Below are 22,581 nucleotides of genomic sequence, written 5' to 3'. Positions count from 1 at the left end.
AAGCCTTTTAAAATGTGTCTTAAATATTTATAAAGAATATTCTGAAATGCCCCAAAAGACGCGGGGTAAGAATAAACTAGAGTACTCAATATTACAGATGGCCGAACAGATAAGAACAGTATCTCAAATAAATTTCCTCCGAAGTTCATTAATCTTCTTGTCTTTTTCTTGTTGTACATCTATCATTAATTACATTTATCTGCAAATTTTAGGAGAAAGAAGACTAATACTTTCAGCCAATAGTTAAGAGACGTGGCACAGTTCTGAGCAATGATTAACAGCAGTAAAGAAACAGAAGTTTTGATTATCAAGTGGCAGTCGTGTCTCTCTCCAGCCAGGCTCTGCCGGGCAGCCCTGTGCCCCACAATGCTCTGGGCAGCTGCTGCCCGAGCTGTTCAAACCGAGATCACGGTGTCCTACCCCAGGATGAAACCAAGGAGGCAGCCGTGATGAGCTCTGAATTTGCCTTTGGGATCATTCATCCCTAATCTTGAAGAATAATGCACGCTCACAGCAAAATAACTATGTTGCAGTCCTACAGGATCTACGAAGCCCAAAAACCTGCCTTCATTTCATGCCATCTCCATTCCCTTCAGCTGAAACTGGCCAAGGGTTGTTTGCCCACAACCCTAGTATTCTCTGCTATGTGAACGGGCTGAGAATTTTCCAAATCCTCAAGTACTGTCTCTTTTTTATCTTTTTAAGACTTTATTTATTTATTTTTGGGACTGCGGGAAAGGACAAGCAAGGGGGAGGGGCAGAGAAGCAGACCCAGGTGCCTGTATCTCTCTCTCTCTCTCTCTTTTTAAAATAATTCCTTTTTCAGTTGTTCTTCTTCCACATTTTCGTATAATCAGTCAGAAGGCACCAAGCCACTCTTTCAACACCTTGCTTAGAAATTCTCTCTGCTGGGATGCCTGGGTGGCTCCGTCAGTGAAGCTTCCGCCTTCCTCTTAGGGTCCTGGGATCCAGCCCCACCTCGGGCTCCTTGCTCAGCAGGGAGCCTGCTTCTCTCTCTGCCTGTCCTCTCCCTGCTTGTGCCCTCAATCACGCAGGCCCTCTCTTGGACAAATAAATAAATAAAATCTTTAAAAAAAAATGTTCTCAGATAAATACCAATTTCATTAATTGCAAGTTCTACCCTCCATAAAAATACCAGAACACAAACACAACTCAGCCAACTTCTTTGCCCACTTCATAACAAGAAATACCTTTCCTCCAAGGTCCAGTAACACATTTTATCTATGTTTCTATCTGGAAATCCATCAGATTCCCATCCACACATCTACCAACACTCTGCTTACAATTATTTATGCATTCTTTAAGAAGCTGGAGGCTTTTGAGCTCTTCTCATTTCTTTCTGAACTCTCACCAGAATTGCCTGGAGCAGTATCACAGTGATCACCTTCTTCTAGTAGCACCTCAACACTCTTCCAGCTTCTACCCATCACCCAGTCCCAAAGCCGTATCCACATTTTTGGATATTTGTTACAGCAGCACCCCACAATCAGCTTGGACTGCCATATAAAATACCGTAATGGCATGACATAAACTACAGAAATTTTTAACTTGCAGTGTTGGAGGCTGGAGGTTTGAGATCAGGTGCCAGCTAAGTGAGGTTCTAGTGAGGGCCCTCTTCATGGCTTGTGGGACACAGCTTCTGGCTGTGACCTCACATGACCGAGAGGGACAACCCTCTTGTGTTTCCTCTTTTCATAAAGATACTACCCATCACGGGATAGTCCCCTAATGACCTCATCTAAACCCAAGTACCTTCCGAAGGCCCCATCTCCAAATACCACTCTGGGGTTCAGGATTTCAACTTGTGAATTTTGGGGGTATACCAACATTTAGTGCATAGTATTTACAAATCTATACAGCAGTAAAACAAGGAGAGAAATTAATCTTGATAATAAAATCATTTTTACAGTCTAATTACTGGTATTTCTGTTCAGGCATTTCTGCTCCCAATGAAGAATTAAAAGAGTTAAGAATTAGAACTTGGGCTCTCTGTCTCTCTCTCTCAAATAAATAAATAAAATAAATACAAAAAAATTATAAAATATTATTACCAGGCTTAGATAATGATACAATAATATCACTCTTCTATTAACCTCACACTTCATTTACCTTCTCATGATTATGCCATTAATACAAGAAAGGCAGAGAATATGTTTAAAAAACTAAAACACCAAAATGATTATGTCATTTATACTAATGATATAATATGGTTTCTTTTCTATAATGTAAAAGATATAGATGTAATGATTGAAATTACTGTCTTTATTATAAATAATATATTCATTCAGAAATCATTTTTAATTACCAATGCCAACCCCTCTGTAAGGAATGAAGGGAATACAATACAGACAAAATATATTTTGTCTCGTCCCAAAAGTTACTTTTCATCTAGAACCCAACAGACATGGTTATTGATTGATCATATCCTGAAATGAATAAGTCAAGATAACAAACTAGCACAAAAGAAACATAATTATCCAAATGTAAGGTCTAATTTCTCCAGAAAAATAAAATTACCAGGAAGCCTATTAATCAGCAGATCAAATTCAGTATGTCTCAGGTAGACATTTTCAACAATAGTAGATTGTGAAATATAAAGATGGAGTTTAATGCCACATAATTTTAAATTTCATGAAATTGTGTGTATTTTAAAATTGGGATTGGGAGGGAGACAAACCATAAGTGACTCTTAATCTCACAAAACAAACTAAGGGTTGCTGGGGGGAGGGGGGTGGGGAGAAGGGGGATGGGGTTACGGACATTGGGGAGGGTATATGCTTTGGTGAGTGCTGTGTAGTGTGTAAACCTGGCGATTCACAGACCTGTACCCCTGGGGATAAAAATACATGTTTATAAAAAAAAAAAATTAATTAAAAAAATAAATAAATTTAAAAAAAAAAGAAAGGGCAAAAAAAAAATTAACAATATAATATAAACTCTTTGGGGCATAAAGACAGAAAGAAAAAAAAAAAAACCTTAACATAACTGTATAAAGTTCAGGAGGCCAAATAAATAAAGGATAGGAAATGACGCTCCAATTCTATGACTCTGGAATCCCAGAAGGATTTTTACCTGCTCATAAAGCACGTAGATATAAATGTCAATGGGTACTGGGCAAGCTGTTCTTATCTAGAAACAAAAGCCATAATTTCACTTTCCAAACACTAGTTTTTAGCAACGACACTCTACTCTTACTATTGATCCAATGACACTCTACTCTTCCTTGAGAAACAAGTCATAATTCCCCCCTAGAACATACGCAGACACTGGCTTTGCTCACTATATCCATGTGCAGAATACAGTGAGCAAACGCAAGTCAGTATTCCACACACTGTTTGCAGGTGTAATGCATTCATAACATGCTTTAATGTACTTAAATCTGAGGTAATAAGATATATCAACTCACTTTATGTTAAGTTTAAGAAATGTTAAGTTCTGTATAAACTTAATTTCAATTTATAGTATTATATAAAATCTTTTTGGATAAACTTTTGATAAACATTGTCTCAATGGCTACTTATACGTGGACGCATTATTTCCTTATCAGTAAAAAATTATTCCTAAATTCTCGCTAAATAATATATAGAGAGAGAATAACATAAACATCTTTTACTAATTTTCCATAAAATAGCATCCCAGAATAAAAATCATACAAGGTTTAAAGTATAAACTTCACTAAATTCTAAAGCTATGTTCAGAATATTTTAAGGAATATAAAAATACTCAACACCCAACATGGTGAAATGCACGGTTTTTGGCATCAATTAAAAAAAAAAAATCAGGCATGCAAAGAAGTAAAAAAATATAACCCATAACGGGGAAAAATAAATCAATCAAAACTCATCCAGAAATGTAGATGTCATTAGATAAACTGTTTTAATCTCAAGTTTTATTTCAAAATCAGTAATACATTGCTAATACATTGTGGGGTCACTTGCTATTAATTTACTCTGTAACTTTAACCTTTTGTAGACTTATTTAAAATAAGGGGAAAAAAAGTTGGAGCCAACAATCGTTTCTTTAAATACATCCAGCATACCCTACCAAAGTAAATTCACTGATATTTATAAACTAGCTCAGAAGGTTAGAGAGACGTTAATGAATGGCAGTTTCCTGCTTTTCAACCTACTGCTCAAGCTCTTATTTGATAAATAAATAGCATTGTTATGACTAAAGAAACTATTTATGGCATAATATTAAAACCTATAAAACAGCTAGATCTGAATTTCATTTTACCCTTATGAGTATATTTAAAATCAAATATTCCTGGAATTCCTTCAAGGTTAAAATTTTAAAGAACCAAGACAACTGATTAAAACACAGTTCACATTAAATAAATCATAAGTCACTAAAATCCTGTTGTTCATCACGAGATCAGAAATGATGTAAAATGGGGCGCCTGGTGGCTCAATTGTTAAGCATCTGCCTGCTCAGGTCATAATCCCAGGGTCCTGGGATGGAGCCCCGCATCAGGCTCCCTGCTGAGGAAGCTTCCTCCCTCTCCCACTCCCCCTGCTTGTGTTCCTTCTCTCACTGTGTGTCTCTCTCTGTCAAATAAGTAAATAAAATCTTTAAAAAAAAGAGAAATAATGTAAAATAATGAAATCCAATCATTCATTTTAGTTCTGGGAAGGGAAATGAGGTAAAGTTAAAAAACAAACAAAAACCAATAGTTGCTTTTCCTGTAAATGTATTTTTTACCTCTCTTTTACTGCTTTTTTTGAGTATGTAATTCAAGAAGGTAATCATGAGAGAATGTCAAGCAATTTTAGATCCCGCCTTCACTCTTCCAGGTTGCCGAATCTCTGTTGTGGCTAATTCTTGGAAGGTCATTGCTTGCAACAGCTCATGCAGCTTCCAAAATCCCACTCAGAGAATTCAGCTCATTTTTTACTCTTCTTGATCTAATTAGTATCTATTGTGAAGATTCTCTGTTTAAATCTCAAATTTTAAGACACCTTACGGCATTTTTCTTTATTTTATGACTGTAATTTGCAAAAACTTTGCTTTTGAAGAGCAATAAATACTACCTAAGTGTAGCCAAGAAAACTAACCAGTAGACAAATTTGGGAATTTTACATTCACAATTTACATTACTAGGAGAAGCCACATGATGTGATACAGAGGATATATTTTTTTTTTCCTAAAGATTTTATTTATTTATTTGAGAGAGAATCGAGACAGAGAGAGCGAGAGCGCACGTGTGCACAAGGTGGGGGGAGGGTCCAGGGAGAAGCAGACTCCCCGCTGAGCAGGGCCCACCCCCCACCACGTGGGGCTCGATCCCAGGACTCCACGATCATGACCTGAGCCGAAAGCAGTGGCTTAACGAACTGAGCCACCAAGGGCACAAAGAAGATATATATCTACTATTTGCTAAGAAATAGCAACATTATTGTTTTCTAAAATTCCCTGACTTGGGATATAAGTGCTTATTGTTATTTTTCTTTACTTAATTTACTGTATTGACCTATATCTCGCAACACTCATTAAAAATTCTTTATTCTTTTAATAGATAGATTTTGGAACGACTTTATGTGACATTACAGAAGTGGAGAAGGGAAAGTAAGTATGACATGGACCTGATTTCAAAGACCTTAGCGTCTTCGAGAGAGGGGAGAATGGGCACCAGCCTGACTAAAGAGAGAGATGCCAGGGAAAATTAAGAGGATGAAGCACAAACGACTGTCTCGGTCTTGTTCAAGGTCAAAGTTTCAGAGTGGAGGTGAACAGTCATCTCCTAAATGGGCAAAGGTCAAAGGTGAGACACGAAATAAGGTTCTGGGCAGAAAGGCAGAACGTGTGTGCAGTACGTGTCGATTAAGGGCTTGGGCTCCCTGCCACACCGCTAACAGCCTCGGGGAGCACCCACTGGCCCTCACTGGGGCTCTCATCCAGGCTATTCCACAACACCCTTGGTCTAAAGGGAACATCTGAGCACCTGGTAATGGCCAACTCTTGAGAACGGCTTTATGCAAGAAAACCTTAATTTACAAGGTCCAGAACACAGGGCTGGGGGGGGAAATAAAATCTGAACTTCCTCTAATGCCAAAAGTGAATTCAAAGTAAAGGCTACAATGAATCAACAAGAAAAACAGACACATAAAGCCTAAGTTTTCTGTCGGCTAAAGCCACCAGATTTGAACCACTTTATTCTAATAATAACTTTCTCCTTTAAGAGGATTTTCCACATTTCCACAGCTCTGAGCCTCAAAGTACTGTCCAGTAATAAGAGTCTGGGCAGTACCTATGGCGATACTGTGACACCACAAGACTCCGTGCAGGGACGATGTCGTGCAGAGACACCTTTTGCACCCAGTTGTGGCGCCACCACTCAGCACCTCCGGAACCGGGGAGGCCCGGCTGCTCTTGGGACCAAAGGAGCAAAAGCTCCAAGGAGGGGATGCGCTGGGACTGCCAACAGCCGAAGCCCCCGGCTGCCTGGGCATGGGCGTCCCGGGGAAGGGCCTGCGGGGTCTGAGCCGCGCTCCGCAGGCCTCTAGCCCTCTGCTTCAATAATTAGATTCTGAGAATGCTCCTTAAAACGTCCTTCAATGATCAATTAACCATTCTTCTCGCTGGGCTTTCGTCATTATCTTCTGTCCTTACTGGGGCTCAGCTACCTCACTCCGAAATGAAGTAATCACGCAGTAAATAAATGAGGCCAGGAGAAATATTTTTTAAGACAATTAAAACTCTGCAATATTGAAACAAACATTTCTATTTCTGAAACATGACTCCCCTTTGTGTAGACAAAAGTTTTCCTGGGTTTAGTTTCCCTCTGAATACCAGGTTTTGAAGCAAACTGCGGAAGTCTTACTCAGTTTTCTCTCCACTTTTTTTTTATCATAACAATGGACTTTCTTTCCTTCTTATTTTGACTGTGCACTTAAAAACTCTATCCTCTTAGACCCGCTGTTTTGGTCATTTCTCCAAACACTTCGATATCCATATCCTAACTGTGAGAGGGAACTTGTGGGATCCAATTCCTGAAGTAACATTATCTTTGGCAAAACTACCCGAATTCCTTTGAAAGACCAAAATAAAACAGCTTGACTGCAGAATGAATGCTATCAGAGCCTAAGGCTCAAAACTTTCTGGACTTTTAAGAGTAGAATTTGTAAAACACATACTGTTTTAAGATTCAGTTGATCTCCACAAACAAAGCAACAATACAAACACTTTTAGTTCAGCTTCAAAATCTTCTGCTTTCTATTACAATATTTCACTTTGTTGAAAAGAGACAGACCCCAAATGGAGTCACTTTTGCTAAGCCCCACCAACACTTAATGCCTAAACTAATTGTGATTTCAGCCTCTCCCAGGAGTGGAATTTTAAACCAATCAGTCTGGAATTTCCTGGTCAGCATTAGTGAGGTCATCTGCATGATAAGACCCCATGCCCTTCCCCCTCAGGGAAGGTGACCCTGCCAGAAACAATGCTTTCTTTTCTTTTGCTAATAGCCTCCTGGTCCTGTCCCATAGGGTGGCTGCCTATAAATCCTTCTGTTCTGTGCAGCTCCTCAGAGCTCCCTCCTATCTGCTCCATGGGACGCTGCCTAATGTATGAATTGTTGAATAAATGCAATTTGATCTTTACATTTACCTCAGTAGAATATTTTTTTAAGAATCCGAAAGGATTTTTTTCATTGAAGCCTTTTGCTTTAATGTCAGCTGTTTCTAGATCAGTATTTTTACAGTAAGCACAGTTTTTATGTTTACATTAAATTCTGACAAACAGTAATAATAAATGTGCATAGGCTTACCATTTTCATCCTTTTATAAAGTTTTAAAGAGAGTTTTAAGAAAGCCAAAGAGAGAGTGAGATGATTTCTTTTACCAGCTTTTAAAGCAGCCCTTGAAAGAAACCTTTCTTTGCACTTGGTGTCCGGAGCATTTCACAAGGTCAGTGGTTTCCCTGGGAGAGAACGGATGCACAGGAAAGCTCATCCCTGAAAACAGAGCTTCCAAATATTTACACGGGGAGATCCCGCTTTCCTTACTGTAAGAGCCCGCGGCAGTACCTCTGTCCGCGCGCGGTACTGCTCGGCCACAACTAAAAATAACATCCTCCTTCTAACCTATAATCACACATGTCCTATTTATTTTATTTTGTTTTAAGATTTTATTTATTTATCAGAGAGAGAGAGAGGGGAGAGAGCGAGCACAGGCAGAGGCAGAGGAGAAGCAGGCTCCCCGCCCAGCAAGGAGCCCGATGTGGGACTCGATCCCAGGACGCTGGGATCATGACCTGAGCCGAAGGCAGCCGCTTAACCCACTGAGCCCCCCAGGCGTCCCACACATGTCCTATTTTTAACTTCAGGGGGACCACCGTATTCTTCAGTTCTCTGTCCTTCCTGCGGGTTTCCACCAGCCTGCTCACAGACGGCCGCCACAAACCTTATCCCCAGGAACCTATCTCCACCAGCAGCCGGACAAGGTTGAACTTTACTCCAGCCCTGTGATCCTAGAAAATAACAAAGGTTCAGGAAGTCCCCCACCCCTCTGTGTTTTGGAAATGGCTCACCGCAAAGAACCACCCTTCCCCCAAATGATTTAGATAAGATTCAGGGCACTCCCCATGTTTACTGAAGACGGAGCCAGACAAAGACCCTCCAAATGCCCATTCTTGGCTTCGTGAATGACTATAGCTAAAGGATTCATGCGATGCATGCCACTGACCAAAGTGGACAAAATACCTGCTACGTGACCAGACCAGAGCTTCAGCTAAACTTCTCTTTCCTCCAGGATCTTTAACTTTGACCCACCCTCAGTTTAACAGACTCAACCCTTCCTTCATAATCCTTCCTAAAAGTAGGCTGACCTCGGGCAAGAACATGGTCTGGTCTGCTGCCCCTAATCTCCCGACTCCCCCTCATCCACCTCATCCACCGGCCCACATCGCAGTCTCTCTAGGCTTGTTCACTCTTCCTGACAAAAGAAAAGTGCTTTTCTGCCTCGCCTTGGAGACGCCTGCAGACACAGGGCTGGCGCGATCTCCTACCACAATCTCCCTCCCTCCTCTTCCTGCAGGGATCTGTTCACACAAGGTCTCCTTACATAAGCCCAGATTTGCTTTTGATTTGACGCTCCATTTGATCAGATTAGAAAGATTTCTGGCAACGAACCCCAACCTAGTTCACTGAACTAATTGAACTAATTTGAAAAATTTTTCCTTTCAATATATCTACTCAAATGGAGCTAGACCTCTCATTCTCTTTCAGTAATGAATGCTTTCATTTCAGCATAAAATGAATTACAAGAATGTCCTAGAAAAGTGAAAGAATCTGGGTTTTAAAAATTGTCACCCTTGCATCCCTAGCATCTAGCTCCTCTCACAGGAAGTAACTGCTGAATTACAAAGCAAGTTAACAAATTCAGTTTTCTAAAACAACAGCATCTTATTGAATAGAAACATACTTCTCAGCTCCCCAAATCTGTTCAATCTGTAACAATTAACATATCTTAATTTGAGATTCTTAATCTCGGGAAACAAACTGAGGGTTGCTGGGGGGTGGAGGGGTAGGGACAGGGTGGCTGAGTTATGGACATTGGGGAGGGTACGGGGTATGGTGAGTGCTGTGAAGTGTGTTAAGCCTGAGGCAAGTAAGACATTATGTGTGGATGATAAATAAATAAATAAAATATCTTAACGTGAAGGTATTTTCAGAATTAGGAAGCTTTCTAAAGTTGTTCAGTAATCCAATAATAAAACTATACTCATCTTGTTACACATACTGCACACAAATACAGTAAATTGTACACATAAAAGCAATATAACTTTTTATCAAAGAAAACAGTATAAGCAAGCCAATAATGAAAAAGGCCATGATCATTTTCTGAATGAAATATTTCTCTTCTGTTGGACAGAAAAGATCTATTGAAACAGTATGTGTTGAAACAATAGAAGTTAATGAACAATTTGATAAAGCCATGGATATTTTTAGAAAAAAGTTCCACTAAGGTCAAGTAAACACAGTAACTCTGCCAGAAAAGAGGAAAACATTTACTCCAATAAAGAATAGGCAATATTCTTTATTCTTTATCTAGGTTAACTTTCCAAAGTCGATAAACTGGAAGAATAGAAGGAAATGAAGATAGTATTTAGCTAAGGACAAAGGAAGAAATATTTGTAAATGAGAAAAGAATAAGAACTAATTAACAGGTGAATACAAAGAAAAATAGTAGTATTATCCTCGATGCCTGTACTCAACTACAGACCCCAACAGTCACAACCAGAAATCGGAAGACCACCTGACTCGTGCTCTAAAACCCACGGGGCTCCTTTCTTTTTGCACTTTCTTGAGGCACTGACAAACGTGTTTTGCCAAGACCGGCACATTCTAACCAACAAACCAGAAAAGACACAACAGCAAAGGGATGTCCCTCACATTAATACGTCAATACCACACCCCACGCATCCCCTTCCCCGCCTATGATCAGGGGCTGACCACAGACCAGCCCCCCAACCCGTGACCACACGCTCCTTGCATGGCCTCTCGCATGTGCACCTCGTGTACCCGCCTCTCTCTGAACAACACTCCGCATCCCTCTTTGCAGGTGGGAGGTCGGTTGTCAAGGCTTGAGCCAGCCGCCTCCCCGGGTCCTGCCTTCTGAAATAAATTCCTCCCTTTCTTTTTTCCAAACCCTTACTTCTTGAGATACTGGCTTCTCCAATGACAAGTTTATCCACGTTTGCTCAGCAACAGGGTTGGCAAACCCAGCCAGGAGCTAGGTTTTTGATTTGTCCAGACCCCTTGGGATTCCCTGGGATGGAGCAGGGGGCCAAGGCAGCATGCCGGGGCTCACTGAGCATTGTTGAAGTTAGCAGCTGTGACAGACCAATACGTAATGACACAACACTATAATGGCTAAAACTGTAAAAAAACACTATAAATGGGACTAAATTACAGATCGGTGTAACTCACAGATGAATCACTGAGTTTGAAGATCAAGTGGGGGAGAATCTCCTGGTGACTACAGAAAAAAAGATACATCAAAGAAATACCAAGAGGATAAAGGATAGAAATAAAAATGCCAAAATCTAGATCCTGGGAATACCATAAAGAGGGAAACAATCAAAGGAGAGAGCAGGGCAGAGCTTCAAAAAATGTGTTAGAGAATTTTCACAGAATTAAAACAAATTGTGAAAAATGTCAAACTGAAAGTTTCAGATCCGGGCATGTTAAAATGAATAACAGTAAAGGCAGAACGAAAATATACACTTCCAGGCAGAAAAAAATGGCCTTGTAAGGGCCTATTTAGCCAGAGCTGCCCCACCTGGGTTGAACAGCCATTCTGTTGTTTATGCTGTAAAACTTAAACTGACCCTGCCCACCCACCGCCCAAGGGGAACTTACATAAAAGCAAGTCCTGGAAACCAGTCCCAGGTAAGGGAGCCCAAATACAAGGGTGGGTCAGGTCGGGCAGAGATAATGGCCCCAATGCAGGGATGAGTCCAGTCAGGTGGAGACACCCAATCAGTAAAGTGCATACTGTCTCCCTAGCTACCAAGGAGTGTGGGCCACCCCCCCACGCCTTTTGGGCGCCAATTCTGACCAAGGTGATAGGCTAGTGCAAATGTCTACTAGGGTAAATATAGTTCAATTGGCCACCCGTGTGAGACCTAGCGTGACTGTGCAGCTTTCTCTGTGTGTTACAATCTCATTTGCCACCTGTGTGTGGCCAGGCTCAACCACATTGCCTGTGCTCTATAAAAGTTAGTCTGTGAGGCTGGGAGGGGTCGCCATCTCTGTAAGGGGTGGCCCTGACAGGACTGTTTGACGGTCGGTTTGATTCTTGATGCTTGGAGTGAAATAAAGCTTTGCTTGACCTTTGCTTTGTATCAGTCGCGCTCCTTTGACCATGGACCCATTATTGGGGGACCCAACATTGGGGACCCAACAGCCTAAAGAGCAACAAGAACCAAATCCACAATAAAATTCACAGTAATGACACAGTATGCAGAGAAACAGGCAATGTCTCAAGGTCTTCTACACAAAAAGAACTTTGAACCATGACTGTTGTAGGGAGTAAACACAGTGATGTGAGGGAGTAAAAACGACCTACGAAGCTTGGGCCACTTGGCTGGTAAAGCACGAGACTCTCAGGTTTATAAGTTCAAGCCTCATGTTGACATAAAATGCCTCAGAATTTTTTTTTTTTAAAGATTTTTTATTTATTTATTCGACAGAGAGAGAGATCACAAGTAGGCAGAGAGAGAGAGAGGAAGAAGCAGGCTCCCTGCTGAGCAGAGAGCCCGATGTGGGACTCGATCCCAGGACCCTGAGATCACGACCCGAGCCGAAGGCAGCGGCTTAACCCACTGAGCCACCCAGGTGCCCCCATGCTCAGAATTTTTAATCACGGAAAAAGTATAGTACTTTTACTTTTTCATACTGCAAAGGTAAAAAAAAAAAAATACTGAAGATAATCTAGGTAGCATTAAAATAAGAGAAACAAGTCCAGCTTCTTTTGTAAATGATAGAAGCACTATAGCACTACCATAGATTTTACTAAGGTATTTTATCTTAAAAACAGTAATAGCTAATATAGGGCTAAAAAAGGAAGGAAAAATAAAGAAAACAGATGCATAGAAAAATACATGGATAGAAAGTGTAAAGAAAGACACACACACACGTGCACGCACACACGCACGCACACGCACGCACGCACATGCACAGCTATAACAATCCAGAACTGAAGATCTAAGTAAACACTTGCTACATAATGGAGCGCAGAAGAAAACAAACAAACAAACAAAACCGGACATGAAATGTAGTCTAGTACTGACGTATTGTGAGAAGCTACAGACGTTGAAATGTAAGAAATTAATGTAGGAGCATCAAGAATGGACATATGTATTAAGACCAATGACCATTAACCATAACATATACACTTTAAATCAGTCAAAAATAACTTTTATCTGACAATAGGAAATGAAAAAAGTTGAAAACAAAGCACAATAAACAGAAAATATGCAATAAGATGGAAAAATATGAGTCCACCCCATTTTACATTTGGCTTTGGGATCCAAATTAATGAATACCTTGCTGAATAAGAAACAAAAGCTATAAAATATAAGAAAATATAAGAAATAATATATACATAGTTTGAGTTACCCAAAGAAAGGATTTTTTGAAAAATATGCAAAAAATAAAAATCAATTTTATTATTAAAATTAATGATTTCATTTCAGAAAAGCTCACCATGGAAAAGGTAGTAGACAAATGAGAAATCTGAGAAAAAATAGTTTTTCTCTCTAAATCTGATAAGAAGTAATATCTAAAGTATACAAAGGGGCACCTGGGTGGCTCAGTGGGTTAAGCCTCTGCCTTCGGCTCAGGTCATGATCTCAGGGTCCTGGGATCGAGTCCTGCGTCGGGCTCTCTGCTCAGCGGGGAGCCTGCTTCCCTCTCTCTCTCTCTGCCTGCCTCTCTGCCTACTTGTGATCTCTGCCTCTCAAATAAATAAATATAATCTTTAAAAAATTTGATTTTTTTTTTAAAAAAGGTATACAAAGATTTTTCTAAAGAGCAGTAAGCAAAGTCAATAATCCCAAAGGATAGGAGGCAGACGATAACTGCCAGTTCATAGGACAGACAGGCCAAAAGGCAATAAGTATATAAACATATCTGCAAAGTTATTAGGAATCATCCAAACAGAAATTTAAACCATATTACTTTATACTAATGTGACTGAAAAAGGCAGGAAATTGTATAATGCCAAATACTGGTGATTATGTGAAGTTAAGAATGGTTCTCATATTTACATACTCAACGAATCACCCTTAAGAAATTAGAAACTATCAAATGTCCAAGATTCCCTCAGTCTTTGACTCGGTCCTGACTTCAGTATTGCTTTCTTTTTCTTTAAGATTTTATTTATTTATTTGACAGAGAGAGAGAGATTACAAGTAGGCAGAGGCAGGCAGAGAGAGAGGGGGAAGCAGTCTCCCCGCTGAGCAGAGAGCCCGATGTGGGGCTCAATCCCAGGATCCTGAGATCATGACCTGAGCCGAAGGCAGAGACTTTAATCCACTGAGCCACCCAGGTGCCCCGTCACGCCCAATTTTATAAATTACACAGAATAAGAAGATCAACTGTGAGACAGTTAAGGAATAGCCACTGAAGTCAAATGAACATGAAGAAAAGTGTGTACTTTTGGCATCCAAATGAAGAGTGTTTTCATTGAGAAGATTAAATAATACTAAAATGTCTACAAAGGGGAAGCCTGAGAAATGCCTATTAGTTTCACAACATGGAAATTATCAGCGACTTTTGCAGTGTAGTTTCAGGGGTAAAAGGGCTCAGACAGATTGGCTGGTATTGATTCACGAGAATATGGGTAAGGTAGTAGCGACAGGAAGTAGAGGCGCTCCGGAATTTTTCTATGAGTGGAAGCAAGCAACACAGCAGGACTGAAAGGTGACGGGGACTCCAGGAGGAAACATTCTGTGGTACTTCTGTGTATGCACTTATACAGATGGGAAATTTATTTATTTATTTATTTGACAGAAAGAGATTACAAACAGGCAGAGAGAGGAAAGCAGGCCCCCCGCTGAGCAGAGAGCCTGATGCTTGAACCCAGGACCCTGAGATCATGACCTGAGGCGAAGGCAAAGGCTTTAACCCACTGAGCCACCCAGGCGCCCCCAGATGGGAAAATTAACAGGAAAAAAAACAGTGATATAGAAAAGAGGATAAATGCAACAAGAAATTCCCTGAACAAGCACGAAGAGGTGTGGTCAAGTCCATAAGGGGGGTGACTGTCCTCAGACTGAAAAGAGGCAGTGTGCTCCTCACAACAGAAGGGAAGGCTGAGCCACTGGAACACTTAAAAATTCTTAGTAGTTCTGCAGATTTGGTGATGAGGAAATATAGAATCTCTCCACATATTTTCTCTTTTAAAGAAGAAGTAGGTCATAAGCTCTGAATGAGGAAGGTGAAGACATTAAGATCAGAGAGAAGAGGAGGAGGAACAGGAGAGGAGAGGAGATGGCGGACTGAAAACATCATCCTGAGTCCGCGCGAATGGAAGAGGCCAGGTGGCTGATTCTGGATAATTTTAATGACCTGATGAGGACTGCAATGTAAACATAAAGGAAGGCTAGTGAACACGTTCACATGAGTCCGTGGGTGTCTGCGTATCCAGCCATGTTGCCTACTTATCGTCAACATGCTCACACGAGTCCGTGGGTGTCTGCGTATCCAGCCATGTTGCCTACTTATCGTCATCAACGGGAGTTAGGATTTTTCCAGGCAAGTAAGAAAAAAGAGGCAAAAGTGTCTTGGTAAATTACTGAAAACAAGATTTGTCTTTGACATTGGTCCAATCTTAGAAACTACATCAAACAACTATTTCCTTTTCTCATCATTTTCCTTTCTTGTAATCAACATGAATATTCAATTACAATTTACTACTTCAGAAATGTCTTACATTACCACAGTGTAAAAACCTGTTCACAATTTAGTAACCAGCGGGGAAAACATACACATACATACTCTCTCACACATTGTGCTTGTCGAATGAATACGGTCACACCCAAGAAATCTTTCTCAGAGATTTTCTTCCAAGGTGGCCCAGGGAAGAGGCAGAAAGGACAAATAAATTTTAGTATCTGAGCACTCAGTGTTGACTCAGCACAAAGGTGGGCAGGCCAGTGACGGACATTCCTGGTACCGTGATCAGGGCCACGACTTCCACGTTCTGGACTCCCCTGCCCTTTTCCCAGGTAAGTCCTGTTGCCCGGTTTCAGTTAGAACTTTCTGACTCTGATCTACCAGAAAGAGTGAGCAGGTCTGCACTTGCCTTCCCTTCCTTTCTGGGGATGCCGGGGTCTGCGGGATGCGTAGCTACTAAAGGCTAAGACAGAAAGGCCAAGGGCACCAGGGCATTTGTACCTATAACTAGCAAACCCCACATTTCTCATCGAGAACATCTTTTCCTATTGGAATTCTTTCAACACTGTCCTCTCTTCTCGTATTTCTGGCTTCCATCCCACTAATGGAGTAATTTCCTTTTTCCCCTTGGACTAGACATCAAATGGGGTGATACCAGATTAACTACGGGTGGTCTTTTCCTTTGAGCAAGTTATTCAAAGAAAAAGACCACAATCCATACCACATAAGGCTCTTATCCTGTGTCTTCAAATATGCTGATAATTGCTATCAATTAGCCTTTGTTTATTGCAAAACAAAAGGGACAATAAGAGCTTCCAGTACCCTCAGATTTGTGATGAGTATTTGTATCTTTACTCAGCTCTGGTTTTGTTTTCAAATTCTGAAAAGATCATGATTTTGAGTCATATCTACCAACCTCTATATATGCCAATTCCTCTAACAGCACAGATCTAAGAATATAAAAATATTTTTGTAAACATTTCCTAAAAGGGCCAAAGTTAGAAAGAAACTAAAATAAGTTTTTAGGGTAAAATAATTTTTGGAGCAATAATAATCTTAATATTTATTAAGAATTTACAGTTGCAAAGGTATCAATATTCTTTTTTTTTTTTTTAAGATTTTTATTAGAAAGAGAGATAAAGTGAGAGAGGGAACATAAGCAGGGGGAGAAGGAGAGGGAGAAGCAGACTCCTCGTGGAGCAAGGAGCCCCATGCGGGGCTTGATCCCAGCACTGTGGGATCACGATCTGCGCCAAAGGCAGTAATGACTGAGCCACCCAGGCGCCCCAGCAAATGTATCAATATTCTTGAATTCCCCCCCCCAAGTTATTAGTGTCCTATATATGTATACTCACACACAGAATTTTAAAATAAAGTCAATATTTTGTGAGTTGTCTAATTTTACACATAAACAAACATTTATTACGATAAATAAATGCAAGATGGAAGTAGTAATTACATCTTGAAAATAAAAGCAAGCGCATCTTCGGATAAACGTGACCATTCAACTCTACCATTTTACAGGCAATCCTGCACAAAGGAATGTTTGGTGTTTCCACTGTGTCACTTACCACTTACTTCCGCAACCTTTAATATTCTTAAAGATTCATTTACTAGTTTTGAAATAAACCGTACCATTCCATTAGTAAAACATTAACATTCTAACTCTAGAAGCAAAAGTAACACGAAAAATAACAACGTGAATTACTTTGGACCGGAGAGGCTCAGGTGTACAAAGGAGGGCACAGGCCACAGTGTCAGCAGTGGGGGTGGGCAGGGCGCCTAGCCTTTGTTGTTTTTGAAAAGCGTGTTAAAAGTACAGAACCTTCACAACAAAAAACCCAAGAAAGAAGCTCTAGGAAGTCTTGGTTGGCAAGAACTGCAGAAGAGAAAGTGAGAAAAATAATTGTACGTAAGTGGGTTTGAAAAGTTCCCCCAACAGGTTGGGGAAAAACACAGTCTCTGTATAATTTTTGGCCTTTTTAATATTTAACAAGGACACCTGCACCTTGTAGTGTGTGTCCGTCTCACTTTGTATTTTCGTATCTTAAAACTGCCATCGGGCGCAACCCTTGCAGACAGGCTCCGCTCTCCGGCCAGCGACCTGCCGGGGAAAAGGCCTCCTGGTTCTGGAATTTCTCTGCCGAAACACACTTGTTGGATCTGCTGCTTGCTTTCCTCTCATGACTCTTCACACATCAGAGAGAAGTCACGGATGCCTGAGCTTCACTCAGACTCAGGGACACCAGAGTAACAGGCAACAACAAGACTGGCTGGTCCCTCCCCTTCTTTCATTCAGAAACCAAACTGCGCATATTAGAAGATACTCACACTACAGACACACGCGAACTTGCAATGACCCCAACTATAACAATACTCAAATGACAAACAACGCATCCTCATTCCACACACCCTTACTTTTAAAATTTTATCTCATGTATTAGAAAATATTGTATTTTTATTTTTTTCAAATGAGAAATATTATATTTTAAACACAATATTTACTATCATAAATTGAGATATATCTGTCTTGGCTTTTAGATTGAAACTCGATTGTGCGACCAATGCAATTCTGTGTGTGAAGAAACCAAGTGCTTCAGTGTATTTGCGCTGATGCAATTTGAAATTTATTCCTCTTTCCTAGCACACCCTAGCAGGGATATCAAAGCAAAGACTAGACTGTGAAGAGATAGGATGGAAATTTCCCAGGGACCTTCTTTACAAAGCGCAGAGCTAAGAACACTCTATAATCATTGTGTTCAGTTATGGTATTGATACTGAAAATAATGACAAGAAGCGTAAGTGAAATCAAGAAAATAAGCATTTTTTTTTAAAAATTATGGGAATATTGGCAAAGTGTAAATACATTTTAAGTGCTGGAAACTACCCACCTAACAACGGAGTCCCAAGCAGAGAGTCCTTCCTCAGGGACCAGTCTGCAGTGTACCCACCATGACAAAGAAAGCCTGTCTTCTTGGAGGTGAAATCAAAACTTTCTTTTAAAGAGAAGCAAATTTGGAGTTTCCTCATGTTTCCCAGTGCTTTCTTTCCTATTAACATTCTGTTCTCATAATGCAAACCGTATGTGACAACAGGCAGCCTGGCTCATTCCTCTGACGTGACGCAAGTGTGCTCGCTCAGCACTCCGCAGAACACCCAGACCGTGTGCACGTCCAGGGTCATTCCTCTACCGGCGTCGGCCGGGTAAAGTAAAACAGCACTGCGTCTTTCCTATGAAATATATCATGCCTACAATATCATAAATTGTAGGAAAAAATCAATAGAGAACTAGCTCTTTAGAAAATTCAAATTGAGCCCATTAATCAAAATACAATGTTAACAGTTGAGACACCAGTGCTAGTGTCTGCTTTAAGCTACAACTAGACACTAAAATTTGTGGTTAGATGAGTACATACGCTCCTTTACTAGCGGAACAATCTCCCACCAGGTAAAGGGAGAAAGGGCTCATTTGCTTCGGAAGAAGCAGGGACTGGAGGGGGAAAGGCTGCTGAGGCGCAACGGTTTCGAGCTGTGAGACAGATGGTGCCTCAGACCAACAGAAACCTTCTGCAGAGGAAAAGTCAGGCCCGAGACACGGGGGAATGCTGCCCTTGCATCCGCTGGGTTCCCGCCTTTGGGCGACAGAAGAGTCGTTCCTTCCTGAAAATCAAGTAAGTCCAAACATCCCTACTAAGCAGAAAACATCTTTGGCAAACAAAAGAAATCTTATGCCCCAATACATCTTCTATTTCTTCTATATTAAGTAAAACATTTTAAATTAAAGAGAATGAAAGAAAAAAGGTGTAATTCATCTCGATCTACAGAATGTACTGATTTTAGCCCTTGAGGAAAGCCTGTAATTGCACACACACACGTAATATCACATGTTTATACAGTGATGGTAAGAGCCCTGCTGTTTCTACTAAAGCAGTCGCTGCTCAAGCAGCCAACTAGTTTCCTCCGTCGGGTTATCCATCAGGGCACATCATTCCTCTAACTCAACATACGGACTAGAAATGGTTCAAAAGTACAACTCTGTGTGTGTATAAATTTACTGTATCATACACATTTAGTGTTTCAATATTATTCATCAACCAATAAATTATTAAATATTTTAAATCTTAAGATAAAAAACAGTAATTAGACAAGAAACAAATGTGAATCTGAGAAAAAGTGGGGCTTTCTCTACTGAAACAGAATTATTTTTGTCCTATTCTATAAATCCTACATCACCTAGCATAACATAGTGCAGAAACACAGTGCCCGATCACTAAAATGTTATTTGAAATGAAAAGTGTTGATGATTTTAATGTAATACATATTTTTGGCATTTTCTTGCATCATTACATTATTATATATTTATATCATATTTTGGATAATCATCAATTTACATCTATTGATATACAAGCCATACATATTGCAACACTGTTTAGATTTACAGAAACTGAACTAGCTGAAATCTAAAGGTATATACCATTAGAAAAGGAGAAAGGCACAAAAGATAATCAGAATGAATAAAATGTGAATGAGTTAAAAAGAAATTAACAAACTCTAAAGAGGCCATTGAAACTACTCCTACCTTCTACCTTCTTTAAAGTTCAAGCAAAACCAATTTCTCACTGAATTTGCCAATAATGTGGCAGTAATTCATTTTTGGTCATCATTTCCTATAGCCCTTCCAATGCATTATTTCCAGGCATGGTTCCAAGACTCCGAATCCTAGAGAAGCAATGGGAATTGCTTTGCACTACTTGGCCTTAGCAGAAATGTATTCTCATTTGGAAAATCTATGGCAGGAATATCTGTTTCAATATTCGGGCTCCACCGTGGTGCGCACGGCCCTGCCCACGGCCGCCGGCCTGACGCGCAGAGCTGGAGCCGCCTGCACCTGACGCTGTCGTGGGGGGGTCCTGTGGCCCCGTCACGAGCAGGACGTCTACCTCCAACTGTACTCGTTTTCCACAATTCCTTCGGGAAGAGACATACACAGACGTGTGAGGGAGGCAAGCCAAAGCCGAGGGTCAGAGATACCCACTGGGGGCGGAGAGGAACACAAAGAAGTTACAGAAGAAGGAAGGAAGACAGACCACGAAACGAATTTCCTCCCTCTGAGGTTCGCTTTACTACTGACGGAACAAACAGACCTACTACCGGACTCACAGATGTCGGCCCGTCAGACACCGGCTCTCTGCGAGGCCAGGGAACCTGGGGTGGGAGTAGGCAAACACCCAGCTGAAGGGTGACGTGTGACTCGCACGTCAACGTGGGCCACTCAGTGTCAGGCTCTTGCGTCCAAGTGCTCTCGTGCGTGTTCTTGCTGGACACGCTGCTCTCTGCAGCCGACCCTGCTACCTTCCTGCGAAATGAGCATCGGTGTGGTCCGGGTTACACTGTGGGTTACAAATATTCCCGATGAAACAGTGGGTAAGAGACGCGGTAAGTCTCTAACCCCAGGTCTCCAGACGACAAGCTCAAGAGACCTTAATGCCATCAAACAAACACATCTCAGGATGAATCTGTCAAGTTCAACATTTGGGTTTTGTGTAACGTGCTGTGATGTGGGAAATTGTTTTCTGGATAGCATAGTGGAACTAAAACTGAAGCTGCAAAAAATGAAGAGAATATGGTCCTGATTGATCATAACAGTTAGAGCAGTTTAAATACCGGGGTGCCTGGGCAGTTTGTTGAGCCTCAGACTCTTGCTTTCAGCTCCGGTTGTGATCTCAGAGTCATGTGATAGAGCCCTGCATTGGGCAACGTACTCCACGCAGTCTGCTTAAGAGTGCCTTCTCCCTTTCCCTCTGCCCTTCCCCCACTAAAATAAATAAATAAATCTTTTTTTTTTTTAAACAAAGTTATTTAAATATTTCTTAAATTATGTAATGCTTTACCCACGCTGTCCTTTGTCTATATAAATTTTCTATCACAGATCCTCTGGGATGCTTGTTATTTTTTCTTTGACCACTCTAAGAGGCCAATACCCACTATCTCAGCATTCAAAACACATCATTCTGACTTTTCTTGTCATTACTGGACCTGACATAAACTACATGCTCTGATATGTCAAACTATGTGTTCAATCTAGGTAAACGATTTTGTTTTGACCAGCATGAACTCTATATTCCTACAGTCATGTCAATTAGTGATACTTTGTCTTACCCTGAAAAAAATGAATTTAAAATCCTTTCTCCCAAGGGCACCTGGGTGGCTCAAGCGTCTTGATAGGCTCAGGTCGTGATCCCAGGGTCCTGGGATTAAGCTCTCCGCTCAGTGGGAAGCCTGCTTCCCCCTCCCTGCTTGTGATCCCGCACGTTCTCTCTCTCTCTCTCTCTCTCTCTGTGTGCGTCAAATGAATATATAAAACCTTTAAAATATATAAATAAGTACTATAATATAATAAAATTCTTTCTCCCAGAGGATTTCTTATGATTAATGGTAAGGGAGCAAGAAACATTTAGAAGTTCATACAGTCTATAGGTGTGGAATAAAAAACCCAGCTGGTTAACACTAACTAGGATTCCCTGCCTCAGCCTGATTTTTAGGGAGCTCTGAAGAGTTCATCTACCACATATGTGGCATCCGGTGTGTGCCTAGCAATAAAGCAATGCTTTGAACAGGGCACCTCATCTATTTCTCCAAATAAGGTTCTCAGAGTGGTAGAAATTCAACATGGCCACATCTGGGCTAATGTAGCAAAACGAGAGACCCAAATCTATGTATCAGTCAAGTGGCAGAGGCAGAATTTTACTGTGAGTTAATGTGACCCTACCGGACATTTAAGCTTCCTACTTTATTGGTCTGGCTCATCTTGGATTCATTATTAAAAAGTAAATTCCTTCTGTAACACCATTGGGTACAGTGAGAGCTCCGGAACAGCTCTTACCCTCAAATCTGTTAAACATCTAGCAAGAAATACCACCACATCATTAAGTACAATCGCACTTTGTGCATACAAGTTAAAAAAAAAAAAAAAAGACTTTCTTTGTATGTAAATTGAAATTTAATGTTTTACAGTCTTGTGTGTTTATCACGTAATGGGAGGACAGGATCCCAGGGGACCCAACACGCACAAAACTGAAGTGACTGAGACCAGACAAGTCGCTGTGGCAGAGGACAGACAAGTAACACACACACCCAGTCAGAAGTGCAGAATCCAAACA

At 40.8% G+C, this 22,581-nt stretch overlaps 1 protein-coding gene across 13 annotated transcripts in view; it reads right to left on the bottom strand.

The window, feature by feature from the left end:
* GULP1 (GULP PTB domain containing engulfment adaptor 1) overlaps positions 1-22,581 on the bottom strand; it is a 240,868-nt gene that overhangs the window by 91,052 nt on the left and 127,235 nt on the right. The window contains exon 1 of one of the 13 annotated variants that reach the window (XM_059393020.1): positions 18,313-18,330. The exons of the other annotated variants lie outside the window; for them this stretch is intronic. The gene's annotated coding sequence lies outside the window, so the exon portion shown is untranslated. Of the gene's footprint in view, positions 1-18,312; positions 18,331-22,581 lie in introns of those variants that run through there. 13 annotated transcript variants of the gene reach the window in all.

The sequence above is a fragment of the Mustela nigripes genome, chromosome 3 (assembly GCF_022355385.1).
Source record: "Mustela nigripes isolate SB6536 chromosome 3, MUSNIG.SB6536, whole genome shotgun sequence".
Taxonomy (NCBI): Eukaryota; Metazoa; Chordata; class Mammalia; order Carnivora; family Mustelidae; genus Mustela; species Mustela nigripes.
The sequence above is the reverse complement of the archived record's forward strand: the minus strand, read 5'-3'. Positions and strand labels throughout refer to the sequence as shown.